We start from the raw sequence: 17,515 nt of genomic DNA on the forward strand, positions 1-17,515 counted from the left end.
GCTCTGTTTCATCTAGATTTATTGCTTTGAAGAAAGCAGGGCATTTCATGCCTGGCAGATTCATCTGAGTTTGGACTTCAGAGATTTTTGCAGACTAAGAATGAAAACTCAGAGCAAAGGGTTCAGTTACACAACTGGAAACACACTCTCAGAAGAAGATCCTACAAGCATAAAATACACCGGAGCTAATCTGTTCCTCAGGCCATTATTCTGAGCTCTGAGACACCCCTTGGTAAGAGCCGAAGAGGGTCTCATCCTTCCCTGTGCCCTCTTTTGGGTCCTGCTTGCTCCAGTTACACCTGAAGGTTGCTACTGCCCTTCTGCACATGCAGCTCTCCCATCAAGCCTCTCTTCTCGACTAACCAGTTCAAGGCAACTCATCACATTTGTGACTTGACTTAGCAGCAAATGTTTGTGAGAAAGCAGATGAAATGCTGCTCAGGTTTGTCTGGTTTTGGCATGCTCGGGGCCTTCGCAGCGTGTTGATTCTCACATCAGACTCGCTCTCCTGCCTAGGAAGTCGACTGAATTGCGATTTTTCTGACTTTTCCTTTCTCAGACAGCATGACTTGCATTTTGAATATATTCATGGATCCATAGCAACTTATCATACACATAATTTTCACGTCTTTATTTTTTCATATCTATACAACATTTCGATAGCAGTACTGTTTGAGAAGTTGGTGGGATTCCCTAAACACCACACATGCTGGATTAATAACAGTGACTGATTCAGCACTTTGGCTTCCTCAGTCCTCTCCCCCTAAACATATTTATCCAAGTTGGAAGCACAAGCTGTGGCAGTGCTTGTAGTGAGACAATGGCTAGTGACTTATTTAGCACTTTTCATTTCTCATCCCAAAACACTGCAGGAATAAAGGGAACTAGCAACATCCCACTTTGACAGAATTGGAATTTTATCCTCCTGCAGCATAGAATTACACTGCAGTCAGAGATGTAGTTAGGAAAAAACCCACAGTTTTAACAGCTTGAATGCTAGGGCATTTTGCACTGTTACCTATCTACAGAACAGAGGAACCAATTTGGCCATGTATTGTTGCCTTCTAACTAAATCAAAACCTTGCTGATGTTCAGGAAAATTCAGGGGTGGGGCCTTTTTTAAAAAAATCTCTTTGTCCTCTAGAACTGGCTGATCTGAGCTGAATCACCATAGTCAATACATGTTGTTCTCAAAGCTTTTCTGAACTGTGTTTGAAAAACAGGAACACTGGAAACCTTGCGGGAAAAATTTTATTCCCAGTTTGAAGATATTGTTTTGGATAAGTTTCCAAGAAATATGTGGTGATCTATTGGACAACTTTCAAGAAGGACTTTTGGATGCTGGAACTGACTAAGGGCTTGATCCAAAGCCATTCTGGATAGTTGAGAGATCTCAACTGCACTGGCTGGAATAAGGCCCCAAGTGATTCTCTTTTCATTTCTGTGAAGCCAAGTGGGACCTAACTGTACCACAGGCAACAGAAAGACAGTAGTGCAAAACGGGTGTAAGAGTGAGGTCAGAGTCAGATTCATCAGAGTCAGAATCATCATTAGATAACAAGTCATGCTAGCCTCGTTATTTCATTTAATGACACACGACCTGTGAAGGTGTGGGAGTAAAATGAATATCTGAAAAAGACAAGATTCAGATGAAAACATTTTACACGAATACATTTTTTTGCCTCCTTTGAGAAAGCTAAAAAAAGGCGAGGGAAATATCCAGAATAATTAGCCCAAATAATGCCATTAATCCTAAGAAGAAAAAGACACTTATTCTGACTAGATCTCTAGAGCAGGATGAGAACATATTATCCTGTGCAATACAGTGATTTTCCTTGTTTACTTGTTGCACATTGTATGCTCCTCTCCTAAGAAGCAGTAGTTATTACCAGTGTTTCAGCAGTGCCTAGCTATTGCCTAAGTATTCATACTATATTCATCACCGCTTCAGAGCCAAGATGCTGTAAATAATCTACCACTCGAACTTATTATTATCTTGACTGCCAAAGCCAGCTGCTCTTGCTGCTTAGCATCCCTTTTCAAAGGAAACCCACTGTTCCTTCCAGCTTTGGTTCTCCTCTCGCTTATTGGTGAAAGAAGGAAGAGCTGTTCTGAAGCCAGTAGAGTTGTAGAAATGTAAGCTGGGGGCATGTGAGAAGGGATTTATCGCTGTCATGTTGTCTGTGTTTTCATAACTCCCCTAGCCCTTCAATCCAATATGTGCTTCACTTGTGCTGGGAGCTGTACAACATGTAATCCTTGCAGCATTATGACTCAAAACAAGCCTGTTTTATTTTCTCGCTTGTTTTTTTTTTTTTTTCTGTTTATGTGGGAGCTCTTGTGAAGCCAGGGGCATGAATGTGTTGCATGATGCTACCCAGACCTTGAGGAATGAGCTGATCTTAGAAAAGATGGTGAAGAGCCCTGCTGCCTGAAATAGGATGTTTTTTATTATCTTGCTAGCTGCTGGCATGACAGAAGGTGAGACTCCAAGACTCTACCTCTTTAGAAGAAGATCCTGGGTCTTATTGAAAGATCTTCAGTCCGTTATGTACTGTATACAACAGCTACATATTTTGCACACCTTGCAAAAGAGCTATGTAAATAATAAGATGTGAAGAGTGGAGAAGACAACTGCTATAATGCAAATCTCTTTCTACACTGTTTTCTTCATCTGCTGAGCTTTGCCTGCTCTTCACATATGACCATTATTTGCAGAACAACAGGGTCCCACTTAACAGGACTAGAAATTTGAATCTTTGAGTTGAGCTCAGCTTCAGTGTTGCTGCATGAAAACAGCTTCCAAGCTCAGAACAAGACAGGCTGGAGCAGGAGGAAGAGCCAAGTCTTGGAGAAGTGCCAAGGAAGTCCTGTAGTAGGCTTAAAGTGCCTCCATCATGAAGAGACATGAGGGAAGGCTCTGCTTCTACTTAGCTTTACAGATCTATTGCATGGCCCTATAACTATTTGTTGGCATTTTATTTTTCACTGAGGAACCTCACTGAACATGCTGCTGGGTGACAGGACAGCATCAGCTTGGTTGTCACCTATAGCAATGCTGTGCTGCCTAGCTCTCTGAGAACTGGCCGTAGTACCTGTTCATGCCACGCAGGCAACATGATCAGTGAGGGCAATGAGCTTCATCTCTTGTGAAGGGTAGACCTGCTGAAGTGGTGAGCATGGGAAATGAGCATGACACCTGAACAAAAGCAACCCAGACTCAAGCTAGCCAGGCTTGGAAAGCCTTTTTTTTTTTTCTTTCAACTGTTTGTCTCAGTTAAAAAATGCCTGGAGGTAGTCCCCTAGGCACATGCCCGACACCATTCGCAGATTTCACTGGACGTTCTAAAGATCACAGGACTGGAAGATCTGTTAGACTAGGAAAGGAAATTTATTCTGTAGTACCAGCTAATCTCTTCAAGCAGGGAGTGAAATGAGGGAACTACTGTTTGACTATCCCAGCTCACCTTTGATCAAAATAAAAAAGACTCTGTAGGAGTCATGTAAGCTCATAAACCAGTCAAGACTCTACGAATGAGTTGCTATACCCTGAATTGTTCCTGGAAATGAAGTGGAAGCTAATGTATAGACAATAAGCCACTGGAGAGGTAAAGCTTAATTTTTTCATTCTGTATACCAGAACTCATCCAGAATATACAGATCTAGAACCACAACCAAGAGCATCTGTGGCAATGGTTGCTACTGTGCCATACAAAGCCCATCCCTTCTCATCTCCACTGAGAGATACTTCTACTCATTTGATGGCCTTTCAACCTTACCAAAGCTCTTCAACTCAGAACAGAATTTCAGGCATTAAGTAGGATACAGGGTAGTAGCAGAGCTTTTAAGGGGGACCTCTTGAACGTCTTCCTGTTTCCCTACATTTTTATTATGGGTTGGCTAACCACTTCAGCCCTAAAACAGCTAGGCCAGTCATCTCTCAGAAGCACCCAGAGTGCTAAGACAGAGCCTGGAGCCTCTTGGGTTCAAGAGAGACGTGAAAGCAGTCACAGGCCAGCATCAACAGCTTAAAACCTTTATTCCTCAGTGATCTTAACACCATTTTTGCCTGTTCATCATGTCCTATTCAGTCAAATGATCATCCTTCCATCATGCACCCATTTGTTACTGTGTTGGCCCTGCTGTTGCTTTGGAAATATAGCCTCAGAGCATGCTGCCAGAGATCTCCCTCCAGCTCCAGACTTATCCTTTGCATAAGCATCGGCAAGGAGGAAAACAGCCCCAGCCTCAGTGCAGCCCAAGCAGCCACCCACAGAGACGCAGGTTTGAAGTCACTGGAAGTCTGTTCTGCAGTGTCTTCATTGCTTTTATTAACTATGCTAACTACATTGAAGATAAGCCTAAGCCGTGCTGTGGTCCCCATGGAAACAAGTCCAAGGACTTTTGGTTGGTTATTAATCAAGGTATCTGAATGCTCTTTCTCCTGCAAAGGTCCTGAGGAAAGCACTCCCGTTAAGAACCCCCCTATGCTGTGGTCCAGGAGCAGAGGAACCTGCAACAGAGGATGAACACAGGAGGGCTTTACCTGGGGCTGGTATGGGCTTTTACAGGGACTATTTTTCCCATAAGGGATGGAAACAGGGAGACCTGTGTGAGTGTTCAGGAAGTCCATACCCTGCCGTCCCATAATGTGTCACAAAGAGATCACTTAGAAACATGAAGTCATGCCTCATCTCCATGGGTCTTGGTGCTCAGAGGCCAGAGGTGGCATTTCTAGGGCTGGCATTTGGGATGACAAAGTGTTTGCAAGCAGGGGTGAATCATTTCCCTGAGGACACCCTCAAACTTGCTGCAATGTATTCAGGAGGAGAAAATGTTCTGTCTTTGGTCTTCACAGTCTTTTGGTGTCTCTGAAATCTGTCCGTCAGATGCATAGACAAACACGTGCAAAGGTGGTTGTATCTGCCTCTTAACTGTAGCCACTGCTGCTGCTCCCACTACAAAACAAAAACAAATCCTGGCACCAAGCCTGCTGTGTATATAGTGTTACAGGGTGTGTGAGAGAGGCTACAAGAAGCACAGCGAGGTAGGGGCTTTGGAAGACTCGGCCCCCTCTCTCCGTGTAGCAGATGAAAGGCAATGAAGAAGAAACGTTAATAAAATCAAGCAGAGCCGTTAAAGAGAATGAGGCTAGGAAATTAAAACAGCATCAGAAAAAATGAACAACAGGAGAGAAAGACAGACCTATGAGAGAGCGAGGGAGAAGGGAATGTTTTTGGAGAAGGAGGGGGAGCTGGGCAGCCTGAGGAGGTCTGTGGCACAAACCGAGCTGTCTGGAGAACTACATTTCAAGCCAGCGAAAACAGAGAGGAGCCACTGGAGCGAACACAAGTGTTGATGCCAGGGAGCATGATGCTGTCCTGCCTCCGGCTGCCTGCCTGGGCACTGGGGTAGTTGCTCCCTGCCGGCTGCGGAGGGATGTTGCCCAGGACCCACGGCATGCCCGTTGGTGGGAAGCTGCTGTCTCCCTCCCACAGCTTCTAGAGTAAAGTCATACCGGAGAATGATGGAGAGTTTATGTCTGAATTAAGACATAAAATAAACATAAATCTAAAAATCTTGTAATCAGGGTAATCTAAATGATTTATGTCTAGAATTTCAAAATCTCTTTTGTAATTTTAAAATTTGTTCCTTTTTTAAGAATAATATTTAGTGTAAATTAGCTAAAGTTTCACTATGAAAACCTGTTTTGAACCAAACTTAACAGAAAATCCTGTTTCAAAGCTTCTTTTAGACTTCTGCTTTAAACTGATTTTAAACAGGAGAGCCATGAAAACTGACACTTTGCCATAAGCAGCTTCAGCTTTGAAGAGTCATTTTCTAAGAAAAATACATGGTCAGAAAGTTCCCAAACAGCATTTCTACAGCATCAGATTGTTCCCAGAGCTGAAAATAGGAGATTCAGGCTGTTTAATCCCAAAGTCTTTCTTGGCTGCAAACTTAAAAAAATCCAGCAAAACAAAACATAAAAACAGTGGTTGGGTTTTCATGAGAACCATGCAGCCCCATCAATGTCATGTGTGCTTCCCTTCCATGATACTGAACTCCAAGCCTACAGTAGGCAGTGGGATTCCCTATCCTTTTCCAGAGTTTTGGCATAGGGCTCTATATTTCATGGGAAAGGGGAAGAAGCAACAGGTGGTGGGCTGCCCTCCAGGATCCACCAGCTGAGACAGAACGTGATCCTGCTGCCAAGCAACCATGGCCATCTCCAGGATGGCTGGACGCGTTGTCACCGCACAGCCATGCTGCTCCCTGCATCAGGTTGTTACCACAGCTTAGTGGTCCGCAGCACTCTCCGAGTACAGTTCAATGGGAAGTCACTTCTGGACTGCCGGAGCAAATGCTGGCCCTTTGAGAAATGGGCCCAACAGGCAGGCACACAGCAGCCTTGATGATGGTGAGAAACCTGCTGCTCCCACACTGGCCCCGTTTGCCACTTCATGTCTGCTGAAAGGGAGATTCTCCAAGACAGGAAGTGAGAAAGGCTGGGACTGAAACTGGTAGAGCTGGAACGTGAAGCTCTTTGCAGTTCCTGCCAATTTTAAAATCAGACATGCACATCTCTGCAGAGTGGAGGTTCCTCTCTGGGCATTTGAGCCTCTGCATCTGAAACCTCCGAGTCCCTGAGGTGAGCATCCATCATTTGTTCCACGTTTGTGAGTCAGGGAATTGTATGATTCTTCTAACCTGCTCTTCTAAAAATGAAAGCAGTGAATCTTCCTTCTCTGTGGCCTCACATTTTTTCTGTCGGTGCCATGGGTGCCCTGAGGAGTGATAAGAAAAATTCCTCCTTCCCTCTGCCACTGTCATGATTAGTTACAGTCAGTTTTGCTTGTAAGAAGCTACAAACTGCATATACAAGCTGACACAGAAATATGCAATTAGAGTAGATCTGTACCGTACATGGAGAAGAAGCTTGGGAGCTTTAGGACAGGATAGGTTTTGTGATCAGATCCAGGACATTGGCAGAGGAGCACAGGGCAGCTGGTCAGTCTGCTGAAGCACTGCTGTCTGGTTTCCAAAGCTCAGGCTGTGTGCTTGCTGCTGTGGCAGCAGAAGAAGGCATTGAATCACTTGGAAACTCAGTGGGATCTTATTGTTAGCTTGCAGCTCATTGTGAGCTGCAAGAGAACAAACAGAGAAACAAACTCTTGGGACAGCCGAAATATTAAAGATGGCAAAGGCACTGATCACATTCCTCTCCTGGGAGTTTAACAAGCTTTACATGTCTAAAGCAAACAATACAAACAGAGCAACAGTTAGGTACTAGAAATTTCTTTTTATGACTTACGTTAACAAAGTCTTTTTTCTTTCCTTCTGTTCTGGAAGATTCAGGATCTCTGAACTGCATTAGGGAGAGCTACATCCCTCCACCTGCAGCCACATCATGGTAAGCAAGTGATTTAACCATTTCTGAGAAGGGCAGTCTCTAGCTTAGCAACTGGAAGGTTGCACCAAGAACAAAGCATTGGGATTTGATCTCTGAAAGTTCTATTCAATGTCTTGCCATGACAGAGCTACAAGAACATTTTATCTGAGCTGTTATTCTTTAAGCGATGAGACTGAAAATAAAACTATGATAGGAGACTCAAAGGAAAAATATTAATTAATTCTAAAAATATTAATTAGTACCAACTCAGATCACACACAAAGTTCCTGAACCTACGCTCCAGCCAACCTCAAATGGAAACTTCTTGACCTCTGAAGAATAACTGTGTTTTGCAGAGTTTCTAGATAAACTCTGGAGTCAGAGCCATTTTTACAAAGAAAAGAAAAGTTGCATCATCTTTTTCTGAGCTAGAAATGGAAACCTGAGTGTTTCTGTGTGTAAGCTAAGATCAGGGTCAGAACAGGTCTATCTGAATTTTCTATTTCTAGTCAAAGAGCTTTACAGAATAACTCTGTGTCAGTAGCTCCCATAGCCTTCTTTACATGGAAAGGGCAATGGGCTCACCCTCTTGACCTGCTAAAAAATGAAAACATCTAGGCTCCTTCTGACCCCATTTCTTCCTTAAAGAAGAAAAAAAGGAGATGAAAATCAGGCACAGAGGAGCTTTCAGGATTTGCTGTTTTAGCAGTGCTACCCTCTTCACGAATGACTCATGACTTCAGCCAGGCTCCAGCTTTTTACAGCAGCTTCAATACAGTCAAAGTGAAATATAGGGGTTAATCCTCAGAGACAGAAGCTGAAGTAACTGGAGTTCAGATAGCAAGAACCTGCCTGGTGCATTTTAGTCTTTCTGAGGATTATGAAGTTTCCCACAGAAACAAAATGAAAGTGGACTTAAACAAATTTTATTTTATCCTTAGTGAACCAGAGAGCTCATGGCATCATCATGAGAACAAGTCACATGGGGACTGGCTATTTTCCACATCACTGGCCCTTGGGCATTAGCAACTTTGAAAATTCATGGGTAAACACACACATAAGACCACTCTGAGCAAAAACCTTCTGGTTTAAAGAAAATACAGCAGTGAATGATGATCTCCACATGGAATTAATGACATAAGAATATTTCTCACTTTTCTTGCCGTGATGATGAATGTGTATAAGACCTAATAAAGGCAGAGGATAAAAGGTTAATGTTCACCTGCAGATGTTAAAAGTTTTTTACTATATTATTACTATAATGATTTACAGACTGGCAGAAAAAAACATGATTAGCTGCCCAAAATCTCTTGGAGGTGAATCTCACTTCTCCATTCCAGAATCTTCTCTCCTTTAGGATCCCGCATCCTAACCGCCAGTCAAGTCAAGGACCTCCCAAAAAGTCACCTATGTCATTTGCATGTGTTGCCTTGAGGAAATGCAAGTAGGAACTTCTGTGAGCAGTTTTTCTTCTGGACAGACATAGACTCACAGCCTCCTGCCAGGGCATTTTCACAAGGTGCATTGGTGTTTTTCAATCCTGTGTAACTGGGAGGAAGAGGCTGTTGACATCTACCAGGATTTAACATGGGAAGAACTAACATGTTTCGTATCAGCAAAGTGTCCTGAACTTGACTTTCTAGCTCAGCAGCCCTCCTGAGCACTACTCAGCTGTCCTTCCCAAAGTACAGTGTGCACCAAACAGCTTCACTGCTCTGTTCTTTCTTTTTACAAACACAGATATTCTAAAGTGGATTTTTTTTTTTTTTTAATAAAAGCACTGCTCTGGTTTAGAAGGAATGAAAGGCAAGCACAGAGGAACAGGCCAGATCTTTGCTCATCTTCAGCCATCCTTTTGCTGTGCACAGTCTATGGATGTGATCCAATCTCCATTCAAGTGAATGGGAATCTTTCAAATTAGGCAATAATAGAGTGCCATTATCTGAGTTCTACAGATGAGGGAATTGATGTACAGGGCAATGAGGCTTTTGTGCAAAATTGCATAAGAGATTTGTGGAATCCAGCCTGAATCTCTGATCTGTTAGACCAAGGTCTTGGCCGACAACATTCCTTTTCCCTGACATTTCCTATTCCTTGCTCAGTATCTCCACCTACATTTGTTTACTCAACTTAAAGTAAGGTAAAAGATCATAATTCAGCCAAATTCAGACGCATCAGGAAGCCTCCTATGTGTTCAGGTATATAACCCAACAACTAGGGCATACAGGAGTTATTTGCCTTGCTGCTAACAGGCATGATAGCGCGAGGGAATCAAGACATTCGGGCACAGCCGAAAGCAGCGGTGTCCCCAGGGGAGGCACAGGCACCCTCTGACTTCACAGCAGCCAGTGCTTACTGCGACAGCCCTTACCATCACGCACAAGCCAACAACCATGAAGCCAACCAAAGCGGAGGCTCATCTGACACAGCAGCCTTCATTTATCCTGCTCCATTACCCTCCCGTTAAACCCAAATGGTGTCTGATACTTTTGCTAGAGGTTGGCAGCCTGTGTCACCAAACAACTGGCCAGCCTGCGTCATGCGAGTGAGCAGATGGACCATTAGCTTGTACTGGTGCACAACCTATTCAGTAACAGTGGCTATATTTACTATATTGTCCCCAGGACTCCATTTGTTAGTCTTTAATGTGGAAAATAAATAAGAAACAACATTCAAAAAAAAAAAAAAACCTGATGTTTAGTGCTCCAGGGATTTTAACTCAGTGGGGTTGCCTACAACAACTGACCGTAAAATGTTACGTTAAAACCAGATGATATTACAAGAGAGTATGTTACAGGATAACAGCAAGAGATAAAAAGCCAGCTGTAGTCTTAGCAATCTTGTCCATAACATTAAAGTAGGCAGCAACGCTTCTCAGACTCTCGATGAGCGTGATGTGTATCTTACAGCCACATTTTTATTGACTGTAATTTATATCCTGAAGTGTTATTGCCTATATATGAAAAGAGCAATTCTGTTTTCCAGTGAGCAAACAGTTATCCAGAAGGCATCCAAGTCCTTCAGAGAGAGGCGCATGCAACAAACTGTTTTACACAGATTAAAGAATTTACTGCTGGACCAACAAAGATTAGAACCTCTTTTGCCAATGATCTTTGCTAAACAATGTAAATGAGACATAAATACTTAATTAGTGCCTGATAATTTGCAGCTTGAACATACAGCTGTCTGAGGGGACAGAAAACTCACTTTCCATATAAAATGAGATAGATTCTCTGCAAAACACCAGTTCTCTGCTGGCTGCCAGGTAGGATGACAGACCTAGGAACAGTTGCTCTCTCTGTTCTTGCCCAGGTAAAAACCCTCTCACATGCAAGGGGAGCTGTTGCCCTCTGCCATCCTTCATCCCACTCCAGGACAACCTTCCGCCCCACAGAGCGGTCAGGCTCCACACTGCTTCCCGTAAGGGCCTTGTGGCGCAAGGTGAAAACAAATCTCTCTGCATACTGCGGTGACCACAAAGGTACAGATGTAAGCGGATCCTCAGCAAGTTTATAAATTATGACGTTGGTCTGCAGTGTTGAAAGATAACGGAGTTTTGCAGAATGAAAACCAACCACTTTTCTTTCCCCTAAGGCCTACAGTAAAAATGGATTTGTATCCCATTAATTGTCCAGCTGTAATTAGCCATCTAAGCTATTACCAATAAAGAGGTGAAAAACTTCAATTTCAAACAGTATTGGTTCACAAAAATGCACATAATTTATGCATGTTTAATTACTGCATTTGCAGAAGCAAATCATCTTTGCTTGTGCAGTCATGGTAATTGCATACGACATTAGCATAGTCTATGCATTAAAAAGCATCTTAATACTCAGTGCTAAAAATGGCATCAGATCTATAGATGGTACAAATGAATGGCCATAAAGCTATCACAATTTACTCCCAGTAAGGATTGCCCTGGGATTTTTAACCAATCAGTGTCTTTTCAGTTGACAAATGTTAGCTGATATGTATCATGTTGCCTTGTGAGGCTGAAAATAGATTCTGCAAATATGTTTCTGGAGCGCGGAGGTGGTTCATACAAGTGAAGCAAAAGATGAGGAGAGGAAAGATGGACACATCTTGCTTCTTGGTGATAGATTTGAGTCTTTCTCATCTGCATATGTTCATTAATCAGACCAGAATGGAAACTCTGATCCTATTCACAGAGCGTACGATGCATTCAAAACAGAGAAGGGAGCCTGGGAATGATAGGGCTTCAAAAGCTTGCAAAAGGATACAGAAAAAACACCACGTAATGTGTCGTGTCACATCACACAATCAGGTAAAAGAGCAGGCACATGGCACTCAGATTTTTATAGGCCTGTTTCGATTGGAGCCATGGGAGCTTCCAAAATGCATCTTACCAGTGTTTTAAATCTAGGGGCTATGAAGGGAAATAGCTAGAAGAAAATAGTCCCTTTTATTTGCACTTACATTCTGTATGCACAAAAAAAGCAGAGAAAAGCACTGCTGAGGTTTTCTCCGCACTCAAAAACTATATATCTGATTTCTTGCTGTCTTGCTTAATCCTTTTTTCTTTACCCTGGCTCTGTGCAATGGGTCCTGGAGACTGTGAGCCAGGAGTTTCATGATAACGTACGTGCGTGCGGAGGGGGAGGAGGTTTTACCTCCCGTATCCTTGGAGCAGTATCCAGTCTCTGAACCCGCAACACTACGCTGGAGACTGCCATTGCGAGACCAATGACGCAGTGGTGGCGCTGGGCAGGGCGAGGACAGAGACCCTAAAATGCTGGGGGCACAGATCCTGGCCTCCTGCAGGGAGAGGGACTGGAGGGGCACGTCTCTGGCTAATTGCATGGCCAGGTGGGTCTCTCTCAGTCCCCCTGGAGTCTGAAAACCCCGGTTTATGCTGGCACACCTGGAGGCTAATGAACTTAGTCCAGCTCCTGAACTTGGAAGCATGTTACAGAGGCTAGTGATTAATTTGGTGACTTACTTATTTCCCACCCAAATCTGGACCTGAAGCAAAAACACGATGCTTCTGCAGCCTGAGGGAGCTCTGGCTCTGGGGTAGAAGAGGGTGGTGTGGGGCTTTTCAGACATGATGGGAAGCCAGTTAATGCTGCAGCCACAAGCAGCTTCCCTCCCATATTGCACAGAGAGCTGGATCAAGCCAGGGTCAGGGCCAGCCAGGGTGCCCGGGAGCTTCATAGCTGCATACCCGCAAATTTGGGCAAGGAAGGAGGGGAGCCTGCCATGATGCCTCCATCTGAAACACCAGATCTAGCAGCTACCTTCGGGGTGGGCATTTAACAAGTAGTAAAACTGGTCTCCATAGGTTCTTCCGCAGTCCTCCATGCACCTCTGAGGGAAAGAGGCTCTGATGTCCCCTTGGAGAGCCTGCTTCCTTGCTAAACAAAGATGGAGCTTAGGGTGAGGAGCCTCTCTAGGCTTACCAGTCCTTTAAATATTCCCTCTTCCCTCTTCCCCTTGATTCACTCTCAGCAAGGGACTTACGCTGAATTTGTAGACCAACCAGGCCCACAATCTCCCATGAGAAATATCTATTGACTGCTAAGAACATGCAGGCAAATGAAACTAATTGCAACGGCCACAACCGACATACAAATTCAGCGTCCAGCCGTACCACCAAGCACTCAGAAAATCTGGCACATAAGATGGAGGTATCTCAGACCTGCAGATCTTAAAATAAAAGATTGAGGGCAGTCCTAACATTCTCCGAACTCAAAGGGTAGACAGAGGTGTGACTGGTTTTTAGGTAGAAGAGTATTTAAGATGTAAATCTCCACCAGTGTTTAGTATTTTTCTCATACTCTGTCTTTTCAGTTCTTCTAAAGAAAAACAGCCACTTCACTGGCTATCTTGCTAACACTTTGCAGGAAGAACAATATTTGAGATCTCTGAAAAATGTTCCAGAGCAACTTTTCTGAAGAGCTGTAACAGCTGGAATGGAACTACTGCTTGTCCGAAACTGGAATTTGCTACAACTGTAAGAATTTTTATGTCTGGCAAAATATAGTAAAATCATCGTATGATAAATTACTTACAACTGACCTATTTTTATTTAGAGCAAGCAGAGAAAAAGCCTGGACAGATGAGCCATAGAGGGAGGAGGGGCTCAGAGGATGTTTGTAGAGCTACAGGGAGTGGAGACGTTTGAAGAAGAGCTGCATGGAAAAGGATGGCCAGGCTCTGTCTCACTGATGGAGCCATCCTTTGTTTTTAGAAGAAAGAGGATGGGCACCTGAGAATCTGATTTGACAAACCTGGCTTTGAAAAGCAGCTAAAAGAGTAAAATTTGCATAGAAGAAAGTACTTGAATTGGGCCCATGAGGGAAAGATGGAGGCCTGAGGGGTCTGCAAGTCCTGTGTCCTAGGTGTGTAAAACGTGCAAAAGGGCCCATCCCCTTGGTCAAAAAGGTCATGAGAACCACTGGTTGGAAAAGGGAGGAAGCTGCTGTAAGTGAATATATGACTTTACACCTATGACCAGCACACAGCCCCCCAGATGCCAAAGGGCTCACATACATACAACGATCAGCAGAGACCTTGCCTGAGGCAGCAACCTGGGTTGGGCTTGCTTGGCTCTGGTGCCTCAGTTTCCCCTGGCTGGGGAAGAGCAATGCCAGCATCCTCTGTAAACACAGTGGGGGGTAGCAGATGAGACCAGGTGTTATCGAAGAGCTAGGTGTTATTACAGAGAGTTGCACACATGCCGAGAACTAGATGAATCAGAGCCGGAGGGAGATATTGCTAACGTTAAACATTCAAATCATGAGATTGGCATGAACCCAGTTGCTTCAGGCTTTTTATTTGCCTTAAAAGAAAAAAAACTTTAGGTTTCATATCTTTAGACTTTTTTTCTGCATTCAAAAGGACCTGAGACTTTCTTTTCTGTTTTTCAAAGAAAGCTGAGACTCCTATGGAATGCCGTGATTTCAGCAGGGGCAGCGTTAACAATACAGCCAAGCCATGAGAAGACTTGCACGGAAGTCCATTTGTAGATAGTCGTCATAGTATAATGTGTGTGTTTTGCTGTAGTTTCATAGGCTATTCCTTAACTGTAAAGTGCCCACCTATCTGTGGCTGGTATTATACAGAGAGAAGAGAGCTGAGATATGTTCTGGAGCTATCTGTCAGGGACATCCATCCATGTTTCTAAGTTTTATGATCTTAAACAACTGCATACTACTCTGTCCCTAAAGGCCATCTACACAATGAATCACAGCATATGTTCTCAAAGAAAGCAGCAATTTTCTTCCTTTCTCCTGTTACTCAGACTAATACAGAATCTAAATGAACATTTGTCAAATATCTTAAAATGGCCATGTTATTCACCAGCATCCACTGCTGCCTTTTAGCTTGGCTCTCCTCAAGATCAAAGATGTGGTCTTAATCCCATTAAAGTCAAGGCAAAATTCCCATTACAAAGACTGACATTACATAGTTTGCACTTACTCTGCTAATGTGATAGGAGGTGATACAATAGGAGAGGAGGGGAGGAATTTGCAGCCAAAAAATATCCTGATAGGAAATACTCTCTTTCAAATACTGAAATTTTCCAAGAACAAATTAAAATTTTATCCAAACTCTGTCCATTGAAGAAATTACAGTCACAGTTCCTTGTTGCCTGACTGGGAGGCTTTTGTTCATTTTGCGGTTGCAACTGGTTTCCCCCTCGTGCCCTCAATTCTATTTGCATTTCTTCCGTACTGGGATTTTTCTAGAGAACCCTTTTCCTGCTAAAGCATTACAGTTCTGAATTTTTCTCTGACTCAGGATGGAAATGCGTGAGGGGGGAAGGAGGGAGGGTAGGAGAAAGGCGCTTCCATTCCCAACATAGCCATGTGTTCCCATTCACTTGGGCTGCTGTACGGAGTCATGCCACATTATACCAAGCAATATACTCATACAACGAGATGCAGTAACACAACGCAAGCTGTTGTATCTGACAGAAGATGACACAGGTTGTCACAAGAGTGCTATATCAAAAAGCTGGGGAAGAGGAAATAGCAAGAGACACTTTACAGATGCCTGGACTGAGGTTCAGAGGCGTAGCCATTTATGCATTGCAGGGGCAAAAACTCCTCATCAGGTCTTGTACAGCCTGCGTATAGTTCTATTAGTGCTGATAATGTACCAGAATTAGATCCTTTCTACTCCTGCGTATTTATAGCCTCTTTCCATCCAGATAACATGACTGACAAAGCAGGATTGATTTGATTAGCATGTAAATAGAGCCTCATTGCTGCAGTTGGCTTGTCTGTCATGGTTATGTTTTGATGGGATTCTTGTCTGCCTTTTCTATTTACATCTCCTTGTTTGCTGAGTTTTAGGGTAGAGCTGGGTGAAGAGTGCATGCACGCTTATCCCTGGGACCTGAAAGCAAATCTGTGTTCCTCTGGTTTTGCAGTTTTTTGCAGTCTTTTCAGGTGTAAGGCTTTGACTGCTCAAACACAACTGCATGCTCTGAAGCTAATCTCCCAACAAAAGTGGGTGAAATTAGTAGCACTGCATCCTTTGGCACAGAGAGAGACTGAAACTGTGCACCACCACCACCCTGCTGGGCCTGGAGCGGGCAACTGGGGGCATCACAGAGTCCCCATGTGCAGGAGGGATCAACTGCGACCACAGCAAGCCCTGCTGTTCGGTGGGAGCTACCTCCATTGGCGCAACGCGGCAAGTGGTGTCCTGTGAGTGGGCATCCAGAACCAATATCTCAGCTGGGCCACGAGCAACGTCACGAACCCCGTGATGGTGCTCAGCGCTTCCCTATTTCAGCCTTCACTGGTTCGGTGGGGAATGAGGATCAGCCAAGTTGCATGTGAAAGGAAGCACTCCAAGAGATGGCCAAGTTTGGGAATCATCTAGAAGGATGCTAAACACCTTGGTTTATTTAACCCAGGCACCTACAGACACCAGGACACTGTCACAGAGGCAGAAGACACACATGCAGAAGTATGCAACCAGGCCTGATCTCAGACAGCAAGAGTGACTGCGGAAATGTCTTACTGACATCAAGACATGCCTTGGCTTCCAGACCAGAAGATCACAAAAAAATGATTTATTTCTTGCCTGCTAGCCATGATGCTGACTTGATACTATCTGTGTGCACCAGCTGATGTGGAAACAGCCTGAAAAATAGCTGTCCCCTGGCTCCCTGTGGTCCCAGCTTCCCTGTGGTCCCAGCAAAAGCTTGGTGAACAGCGTGCTCCAGCCGGTCATGCCCAGCTCCCGGCTGGGGAGAGAGGACATGCAATGAGTCCTGGCCATGCTTTCTCTTGCGTTGCAATGCAGGATCCAGCTGTTTTCCTTGGGGCTGCTCTGAGCTGAAGTCGCTATCAAGGAAAGAAAGGTCCTGGCCTAGCATGTGGCACTTGCCCCAGACCATCACATTGTAGTCTTTTGCATCTTTCTCCTTATGACAGAGCAGCAAATTTAGCATATTTGCATCTCATTTTCCAAGCAAAAGAGTTCTGAACAGCTTAAGGGAGAAAGAAAGAGTTCAAGCACATTCAACTCAGTGTTGTCCGTGTAACTGCATTCATCTCTGGGGAACAGAACAAGAAGAGTCACAGATGGAGAGCTTCCAGACTGAATGGTTCAAGTAATGGTTAAATATGTAGTCTCCAGAATTAAACAAACAAATCCTTTTTCCAAATAAATTCTACCACTCCCCTGTCACTTGAAGAGGTGGGGCTGTTTTCAGTTACTCTTGCAAAGAAGAATAAATCTGTAGGATTTTGTTCTAAAGGTAACAGTTAGAGGACTTAGTTTTGACAGTGAAAGATGCATAGCAATACCATTTTAACAGGAGACATAATCCCAATAAATGAAAGCGGTAGAAACTCACAGTGTGAAGTGACAGACTGCAAGCTAAAATTGAGCATCAGATAAGTCACTATCATCAAAATAGGGCTCAAAAATAAATATAGAAAACCCCTAGCAAAACTAACCAGAGAGTTGCTAAGTGATGGATCGGGTATATGTGTGTGGGCATGCATATATACTTTCCCACGCGCACAAAAGCACGCATGCATGCATATTCACACGTGCACCAACACACCTGAGGCTAGAAGCATTCACGTACTGGAGAACTTTTGCTTACCGCGGAGCTGCCGGTACGCTCTCGCTTTC

General features: G+C 43.9%; 1 protein-coding gene across 1 annotated transcript in view; it reads right to left on the reverse strand.

Annotated features, from left to right (window-relative positions):
• KCNB1 (potassium voltage-gated channel subfamily B member 1) overlaps window positions 1-17,515 on the reverse strand; it is a 138,178-nt gene that overhangs the window by 70,843 nt on the left and 49,820 nt on the right. The window lies entirely within an intron of this gene.

Source organism: Struthio camelus, chromosome 18, assembly GCF_040807025.1.
Source record: "Struthio camelus isolate bStrCam1 chromosome 18, bStrCam1.hap1, whole genome shotgun sequence".
NCBI classification, from domain to species: domain Eukaryota; kingdom Metazoa; phylum Chordata; class Aves; order Struthioniformes; family Struthionidae; genus Struthio; species Struthio camelus.